Source organism: Silene latifolia, chromosome 2 (genome assembly GCF_048544455.1).
Source record: "Silene latifolia isolate original U9 population chromosome 2, ASM4854445v1, whole genome shotgun sequence".
Taxonomy (NCBI): Eukaryota; Viridiplantae; Streptophyta; class Magnoliopsida; order Caryophyllales; family Caryophyllaceae; genus Silene; species Silene latifolia.
The window spans coordinates 164097802-164107629 of NC_133527.1; the positions used below are offsets into that span (position 1 = coordinate 164097802).

Below are 9828 nucleotides of genomic sequence, written 5' to 3' on the forward strand. Positions count from 1 at the left end.
TCAATTTTGACAGGTCTAATCAAGATAGCGTAGCTCGGTCACAAAACACAAGTGACATGACCCTTTTATAGGGAATGAGTTACCTTGGGGGTGAGGGGTAGGGATTAGAAGAGTTTTGAGTAAGGCGGGGGAAAGTGAATGGAAAAATATGGTAAACAACCAATAACAAAGAGTTTCATTACTTTTTTATTCTTTTCCCTTTCCCCAAGAGCCTGGCCCAATGACCTCCCTAACTCCCTAAGTGCTTTGGAAATCTATTAACTTATTTTCGTTACAATAGAAGGTAGAGCAATTTAGCACGGAGTATTGATTATATTTTTTAAAAAAATAACAATTTTGGGTAACGAGTGGATGACGGGTTGAATTTAGCTTAATCTCTCATTCATTCATCATTCATTTATTTCACCCGTCACTCATCCATCATCCGTTTATTTCGGGTTTTCGTTCATCCATTTAAATCGGGTGAATTGATATATAACGGCCTAGCGGGTGAGAGTGAAATTGTCATAACTAATTGGTAAGGAACTTAATCTTATATATAAAATCGTTTTACACAACTTTGTTTGCATCCTGATCTTTTTTAACTACTTGATTATATAATCATGTACTCATTTTCTGGTCCCGTTTCATTGATTTCTTTACTTTTTGTACAAATACTAAGGAAAATGTTAAATTAAGTGAAGTAGGGAGACGTTTGACAATGAAAATACTTTTATACCCCAAAGCAAGTGGGTAGGTAGTATCATAGTAGTCATTTAGGGCAATAACAATGGTAATATATAAAAAGTTCCATACTACTATATAAGGAGACAATGGAGCTCCATAACCATTGAGCTAGGAACTAAGGAGCTCCTTATATGAAACCAGTTTCTTGTTTAAGAAACTAGTTTTATGTGAGAAAAAGAGTGAGAAATGGGCCCATAATAAAAGTATGAAACTTTTTCCATTGTTGGAGCTTTTGGAATGGATTGGAATTAATTCAATTCATTCTAGTGTTTCGTTGGAGGTTTTTGGAATGGAGTTAGATATCCAATGGATTTTAGATACCCAATGAATTCTAACTCCATTCCAACCCCTTGGAATCTCATACTGTGACACCCAATAAATTATAGCGATAATTAAACGCGTAAATTCTACGGAAAAACTGACATGATATGTTTGTAATTGGTTCAACTAGATAAAACCTGCAATTTCAAAAAAATTCCTAAACCATTCACAAACAATTCCAACTCAAGAAGAGTGTCAAAACCCTGCAAAAGCTGATAAACTAATTTACATGCCATAGCTAACGATAAGGAATATAATGATACAAACCAAAATCAAAGAGGGAGACATATGTCCCTTCCAGATATATACAAAACCAAAAGTTAAAAGGTTTACTACTAAAAATAGCCAAACTAGGTCCAAGGTTCTCTTGCTCACTAGCTCGTCCGTGAACCCCAACTAAGCATCAAGTACCTGTCAATCGCATTTTATACAAACACGAAAGCCACAATTCAGTGGGGAGTAACTTCGAGTCCTCCCAGCCACGAAACGTCATATTTAATGTAACATGTAATGAAGCATGTAAACCACATGATAAACAATTTAATTATCAAGTATTCTAACCTATGACCCCCTAACTGACCAAAATAAACTATCATGTGAAACATATAACAAACAGTAATCCAAACTTTATCAATTGTAACCGGCTTACATCTCACCTATTACAATTCATAAAATCACCATACAAGAAAGGGCAATGAATCAAAGACAGGCATAAGTTCTTAGTACCGTCAATAGTCACTCTGTAACTCGAGTCTATACCACGAGGTAGGGAAGGTAATCGAACCGGTATCTTGGCTCAGCGGTTAATATTAATAAAACATGGCCAAGACACAACACAACCCTAGCCTAAAATGCTTGAGACCTAGACATGCGGATACACACCACCGCACCCAAGACCCACAATTTTTCTAAAACAAAGTGAGTACCCTAAGGAGTCCACCAAAGGGTTGGCTAGTACTTAAGCTGACCACTTACTATCAAAATAAGTAACGAGGTCATGCCCCAACTTGGATATAAATCCACTAGTCAGGAACACAAAGGCTATCAAGCAGTGAACATATACTCGTCAAAGACTATAAAGACCTATCTACGATGAAGGCCGAAATACTCACCTAGGACCTACTCCCAGCTAGTCCCAGCTTGAATACTTTAGCCCACACCACACAAGACAAGTAAGACACCCACTTAACCATAAGAGGGCAAAGAGTCCAACTTACCAACATAAATGCTAACATTCTATCATGTGAAAGGCTATATAAATGTCTATTCAGCAGACAATCCAACAGTATCCTCAATAAGTATTCAATACCAATTTCCAATTCTAACAATATTAAGCATATTAAAGGTTTCGGGGAATCTAGGGCCATTTCTACAATATAAGAAACTATTAAATTCAACCAACTATACATGTGAACTTAAAAACTTGATAAGTGGCCTAAAACAAGAAAAAGGCCGATTATCCAATTCATATAAAATTTCATCCAACCGAATTTTTACCCGCAACCCCAGCCCTACGACAGGTACGGGTTAAATTGTGGCTGACCAATCACTCAATTGACTGACATCAAATCAGTCAAAGGGACTAAGGCTCAGTTTTCGGCACAATCATCAAAACATGGCAATTATTGCTATAAAATTTATGTTGAGCCTATTCATTACAATTTCATTTTAAAATCTATCCTAACATGTGTCAACTACCATAATAAGCATACTTTTTACTGTTAACACAATTTTCACTACTAACATGATTCAATTCAAAGTGTACTCAAGTGTAACTTATACTAAACATATCATTAATGAACCCGAAATGACAAATATTGCATGAAAAACCGCGAAACAAGCAACGGGCTGACCCGGGCCAGCCGTGGGCCTGCCGGCCTGCTGCCGCCACCCCCACACCTCCATTTCTCCATTTTTGTTCAGTTTAACACCGTCTGAAACATAATTAATCGTTCCCATACTAACATGTTAACTTAAACTATCAAAAGACATGTATTAGACATGCATGCAATCCATTTTAATATGTGAAAATTAACTACTCAAACAAAAATCACAAAACATACAAAAATCAAAGAATGTGACGATTATTCGTCGAGTAACTCGAAATATGTTACCTTAAGCTAGAAAACGAGCAATTAGCACCTTAAAAACCAAACCCTAACAAGCAACTAGCCGCTATCTTCGACAATATACGAGTCCTCAAACTCGTCTTCCAATTCTTCACCTAAATAAACAATAAAAACACAACAATAAGTATAAATACCGAATTTGTGCCAAAATTCGTCTTAAAACAACTTCAAGAAAACTGAAATTAAAATATACCAGGTTATAGATCTCGACGAGAGGATTCCGGAAATATAAATTATGCGAAAATCCGACAAGAAACGAGAAAGTTATGGTGATTTTAGCTTGAAAAGTAAGAAAAATGGTGTTTTTTTGTTAAGGAAGATGAAGTTGATAAGAAAATCAGAAAAAAATAGAAAGGGAAAGGGAGGTGCCGCGTGAAAGGGAGAAAGGAAAGGAAAGAGCGGGTTTTAGTCGGGATTTTACGAGTCGGTTTTGGCTCGTTTCGATAATAATTAAAACCGCTTGTCAAATGCAAATTCCGACAAGACCAAAGTTCTTAAACACGAGATTACAAGAAAATTGAATACTCATACGACCCATTTCCAAAATCGTTTACCCAATTTTCAAAAGAGTTGTCATTTTTTTCCGATATGTCCTTATTTCGAAATAAAAAGTTTTTACACGGTTTAAACTATTTTTAAACGTTTCGAAACTATCAAAATAAATACTTTACCTCAAAATATAATAAAATTATATTTCTTTGAATTATTTTTACTTCAAATACATTAATATTAAATTCAACTTGATTAATAAATTACTTTCGCAAAATAATAACGGTCCAAAATTACGGGGCGTTACAATCACCCCTCCTTTTAAAAAGTTTCGTCTTCGAAACTTAGAAGGAGAAATTATAAATATAAGAAAAATATAGGTATCTTTTCAATGAAACGGTGATACTCTTGTTGATCAGACAAGAACATCCACATTCATATCAAGATATAAAAATATTTATACACCAATAAATGAGAAAACCCATTATTGGGACGTCTCCAACAACGAGATTTAACATTCACTAATGTTAAAACCATTGAAAATCATAAAAGTATTTTCAAACTTTTAGTTTAAAATTCTATAGTAAGAATAATATCTTTACTAATTATGATTAAATTCGGCTTAGTAGCTCGGAAAAAAGGGTAAGAAAAGGAATCATTACACAAAACGAGAAATAGCTTAGGTATCCAATTGAACACTAGGGTTGAAAGAGAGTGAGAAATCATTTTCAGATGTTATAGAAAGAGGTCAATTTGTAGATTTCACTCCAAATTAAGAAAAAAAATGAACCAAAAGTTTACTCAAACTATATAGAACCTATGCAAGATGGAAAACAACTCGGGAACGAGAAGTGCAAGTTGCGATAGGAAACTCACACCCAACAGACAAGAAGGAATTGAACTCTTAAAGGTGGAATTTTTGGATGAAGTCAATAAAGATGTCAACGAACAAGACACTTTACTCAAAAGGTCAAAAGAGTTCCATAAAGGCGAACACAACGGAACAAGCCAGAATAGCAAGAATGACAATTGTTAGAGATCGGAATTAGGAAGATCGGTTTACTTAAGATTCACAATCCTACTTCCCAACAATATTCCAATTCCAATAGAAAGATTCTTCAAAGGATTAAATATAAGGTCCAAATTTACAATAACATTCCAAAACAACTTTCACAAGCCTAAGGTCAAGGCTTCCAACAAAGTTATATTCGTATCCAACTAGTGTCAACTATGGGTTCCTCAAATATTCTACAAGGTTTTCATTTCAAAACAAGGTAGTAACATACCAATCCCAAAATCCGAAAAATCAATAGGATCTCACGTTCCTCTATCCTTTTATTTATTAAGGATTGCCAAAAGCGGAACTACACTCAGCTACACTCAGCTACAACACCGTCCCATCATCTCAAGTACTCGATGCGACCTCAAGGTCTATAAAACTATAGGATTAACAAAATCTTCTCAATACTAAGTCTCTCTTAACTCAAGAACTCTCAAGAGCCAACTAATACCAAATCACATCACCAATCCATTCTGGTCATCAACATCCCCAAGGAGTATTCTTTTAAATTTGATATCCTAAACTTACTTACCATCAAATTCTCAAGGAACAAGGTCATAATTGTAACAACACTTTATCACCTCAGAGTTCCTAAAACCATAAATTGAAATTATGTTCCTTAGCCTAACAATTGGTGTCAACCATACCCTTTCTAGTTGCCAAAACAAGTGCTAAAACCTCCCAATAAAGTAGCTTACTCTCACTCTCATACCATACCTCAAGTAGTAATCAATATCACTCACTAAAATCAACTAATAATCCCACATTTAACATTTCTCACACGGTAACATATACATTATCAAACCCTCATCTCCAAAGTGATTATGGAAGCCAAACACAAACTCGACTACTTAGTCAATCCTATATCCTCAAGTCACATCTCACTAACTCTGTAAACATGGTCAATAAGGTACCAACTATACTAAGGAGATAAGGAGTGATAAAGGAATAGAGAAACGGTAAAACATTTCCGAAGGGTGCATGAATCTGATAAGTTAGGAAACTAAGGAGTCGGTCCGTAAAGATAACGGTTGACATAAATAAGAGGTATACAAGTTAAGAAGATATCTCGGGCAAGAAGAAGATACGTAAAATTTGGCATAAAAACAAGGTTCTACGAACGTTAAAGAGAAGGAAAGGAGAATAGAAGCGGCACAATGAAAGGGTTACCGCTTACCAAACACTCATCAAAACTTATGATCGATATGATAAGGTTACATCACTAAGGTGCTCAACAAAGCCTCAAAAGTCTACCAAATTATAAGACTAACAAGGACTCCACAATGGTAGGTATTCCTCAACTCAATTGGTTCTAAGAGCCAAAATCAATTCACCACACAAATTCATTTGTTACCACCCATGTCCTAAAGTATCTCCTTTACAATTCTCGTCATTGAACTTCACTTACTATGTCATCCCCAAGTACCATAGCTTGTCTACTCCATCATCTCACCACTTAATACTTCTAGTCTCCGATACCATAAATTGGAATCACATCCTTGAACTCACGAACTACATCGAACAACATTCCACCAAAATTCCCAAATCCAGATATGATTAATAAGGTCAACCACGTGTTCTCAAATTTCGAAAGGTCAACAAGGGCTACTCTATACTAGATTTGGTCAACTTAAAAGGTTTAACAAACTAACTAATTCCAAAGTACAATACCAATCCATTAAGCAACATCAAAGTCCCATTGTATTCCTTTCAAGGCCTACCAGGATTAGGGCTAACTATCATTCCTTTAATTCTCCATAAGAAATATCGAGACTTTCAAATGAAGTAGCTCAGGTTCATTCCATCTTATGTGCTAAGGTAGTATCCATGCTCAAACATCTATAACAAACAAGCTCTCAATAGACATAAATCCCAAGGTGTTTCTCAACTCACTAGGCTCTCATATTAAGTACAACTAACAAGACTAACCAAAGGATCCCAAGTTATATTCTCCTATACAACTCAAACCTTAAACAATCAATTTCTCAACTCGTTCACGCCCTTCAATGATACATTCTCTCAAAACTGGGTTCTCTTGAACAAGGGAACTATCCTGCGGAATAAAAGGAAGGTGTCCACAAGGATTCTTATTATAAGAAGAAAACGAACCAAGGATGAATCGGGAGAAAGAATAGAAGAGTAGTTACCAAGGCGAGAGAAGAGGAATTAAAAAGACGAATAAACAACGAGATTGGATGATTAAGGTAAGATACACTGAATACGAAAAGAAGTATCAAGAAAGTGGAAGCATTCTTCATTTGGCATAACCAATCTTCAAGATTCGGCAACGGCCACTCAGTCTGGGTCACCAACGAGTAAGATCACGGTCATAGCTTCAACGACACAAAAATTAATAACTAATTGCATTATCAACGTTTCTTGGAGAGCCATCTTGCAAAATAGAACATTGGTTAGAACCTAACAAATAGCAATCACAAACAGACTACCACATAAATATCCTAACTCTACCCATCCTACCCATCTCTCAAGTTTATTATTTAAAGGTCAAGTGATTTTAGGTGGGGTGCACAAACGTGCGTCGGGAGCAACAAGCTCTGATACCAACTGTGACACCCAATAAATTATAGCGATAATTAAACGCGTAAATTCTACGGAAAAACTGACAGGATATGTTTGTAATTGGTTCAACTAGATAAAACCTGCAATTTCAAAAATTTTCCTAAACCATTCACAAACAATTCCAACTCAAGAAGAGTGTCAAAACCCTGCAAAAGCTGATAAACTAATTTACATGCCATAGCTAACGATAAGGAATATAATGATACAAACCAAAATCAAAGAGGGAGACATATGTCCCTTCCAAATATATACAAAATCAAAAGTTAAAAGGTTTACTACTAAAAATAGCCAAACTAGGTCCAAGGTTCTCTTGCTCACTAGCTCGTCCGTGAACCCCAACTAAGCATCAAGTACCTGTCAATCGCATTTTATACAAACACGAAAGCCACAATTCAGTGGGGAGTAACTTCGAGTCCTCCCAGCCACGAAACGTCATATTTAATGTAACATGTAATGAAGCATGTAAACCACATGATAAACAATTTAATTATCAAGTATTCTAACCTATGACCCCCTAACTGACCAAAATAAACTATCATGTGAAACATATAACAAACAGTAATCCAAACTTTATCAATTATGGCTTACATCTCACCTATTACAATTCATAAAATCACCATACAAGAAAGGGCAATGAATCAAAGACAGGCATAAGTTCTTAGTACCGTCAATAGTCACTCTGTAACTCGAGTCTATACCACGAGGTAGGGAAGGTAATCGAACCGGTATCTTGGCTCAGCGGTTAATATTAATAAAACATGGCCAAGACACAACACAACCCTAGCCTAAAATCTTGAGACCTAGACATGCGGATACACACCACCGCACCCAAGACCCACAATTTTTCTAAAACAAAGTGAGTACCCTAAGGAGTCCACCAAAGGGTTGGCTAGTACTTAAGTTGACCACTTACTATCAAAATAAGTAACGAGGTCATGCCCCAACTTGGATATAAATCCACTAGTCGGGAACACAAAGGCTATCAAGCGGTGAGCAACATATACTCGTCAAAGACTATAAAGACCTATCTACGATGAAGGCCGAAATACTCACCTAGGACCTAGTCCCGCTAGTCCCGACTTGAATACTTTAGCCCACACCACACAAGACAAGTAAGACACCCACTTAACCATAAGAGGGCAAAGAGTCCAACTTACCAACATAAATGCTAACATTCTATCATGTGAAAGGCTATATAAATGTCTATTCAAATGAGACAATCCAACAAAGTATCCTCAATAAGTATTCAATACCAATTTCCAATTCTAACAATATTAAGCATATTAAAGGTTTCGGGGAATCTAGGGCCATTTCTACAATATAAGAAACTATTAAATTCAACCAACTATACATGTGAACTTAAAAACTTGATAAGTGGCCTAAAACAAGAAAAAGGCCGATTATCCAATTCATATAAAATTTCATCCAACCGAATTTTTACCCGCAACCCTGACCTGCGGACAGTGCGGGTTAAATTGCGGTGACCAATCACTCAATTGATGATCGACATCGAATCGGTCAAAGGGACTAAGGCTCGATTTTTTCGGCACAATCATCAAAACATGGCAATTATTGCTATAAAATTTATTTTGAGCCTATTCATTACAATTTCATTTTAAAATCTATCCTAACATGTGTCAACTACCATAATAAGCATACTTTTTACTATTAACACAATTTTCACTACTAACATGATTCAATTCAAAGTGTACTCAAGTGTAACTTATACTAAACATATCATTAATGAACCCGAAATGACAAATATTGCATGAAAAACCGCGAAACAAGCAACGGGCTGACCCGGGCCAGCCGTGGGCTTGCCATGGGCCTGCCGGCCTGCTGCCGCCACCCCCCCACACCTCCATTTCTCCATTTTTGTTCAGTTTAACACCGTCTGAAACATAATTAATCGTTCCCATACTAACATGTTAACTTAAACTATCAAAAGACATGTATTAGACATGCATGCAATTCATTTTAATATGTGAAAATTAACTACTCAAACAAAAATCACAAAACATACAAAAATCAAAGAATGTGACGATTATTCGTCGAGTAACTCGAAATATGTTACCTTAAGCTAGAAAACGAGCAATTAGCACCTTAAAAACCAAACCCTAACAAGCAAATAGCTGCTATCTTCGACAATATACGAGTCCCCAAACTCGTCTTCCAATTCTTCACCTAAATAAACAATAAAAACACAACAATAAGTATAAATACCGAATTTGTGCCAAAATTCGTCTTAAAGCAACTTCAAGAAAACTGAAATTAAAATATACCAGGTTATAGATCTCGACGAGAGGATTCCGGAAATATAAATCAGCGAAAATCCGACAAGAAACGAGAAAGTTATGGTGATTTTAGCTTGAAAAGTAAGAAAAATGGTGTTTTTTTTGTTAAGGAAGATGAAGTTGATAAGAAAATCAGAAAAAAATAGAAAGGGAAAGGGAGGTGCCGCGTGAAAGGGAGAAAGGAAAGGAAAGAGCGGGTTTTAGTCGGGATTTTACGAGTCGGTTTTGG

General features: G+C 36.0%; 1 long non-coding RNA gene across 1 annotated transcript; it reads right to left on the reverse strand.

The window, feature by feature from the left end:
• Positions 1-1193: 1193 nt before the first annotated feature.
• LOC141630916 (uncharacterized) lies at positions 1194-3650 on the reverse strand. The gene is made up of 3 exons (XR_012537566.1): positions 3370-3650; positions 3162-3271; positions 1194-1458 (listed from the first exon to the last, which is right to left on the reverse strand). It is a non-coding gene; the product is annotated as an uncharacterized LOC141630916 (long non-coding RNA).
• Positions 3651-9828: the final 6178 nt, after the last annotated feature.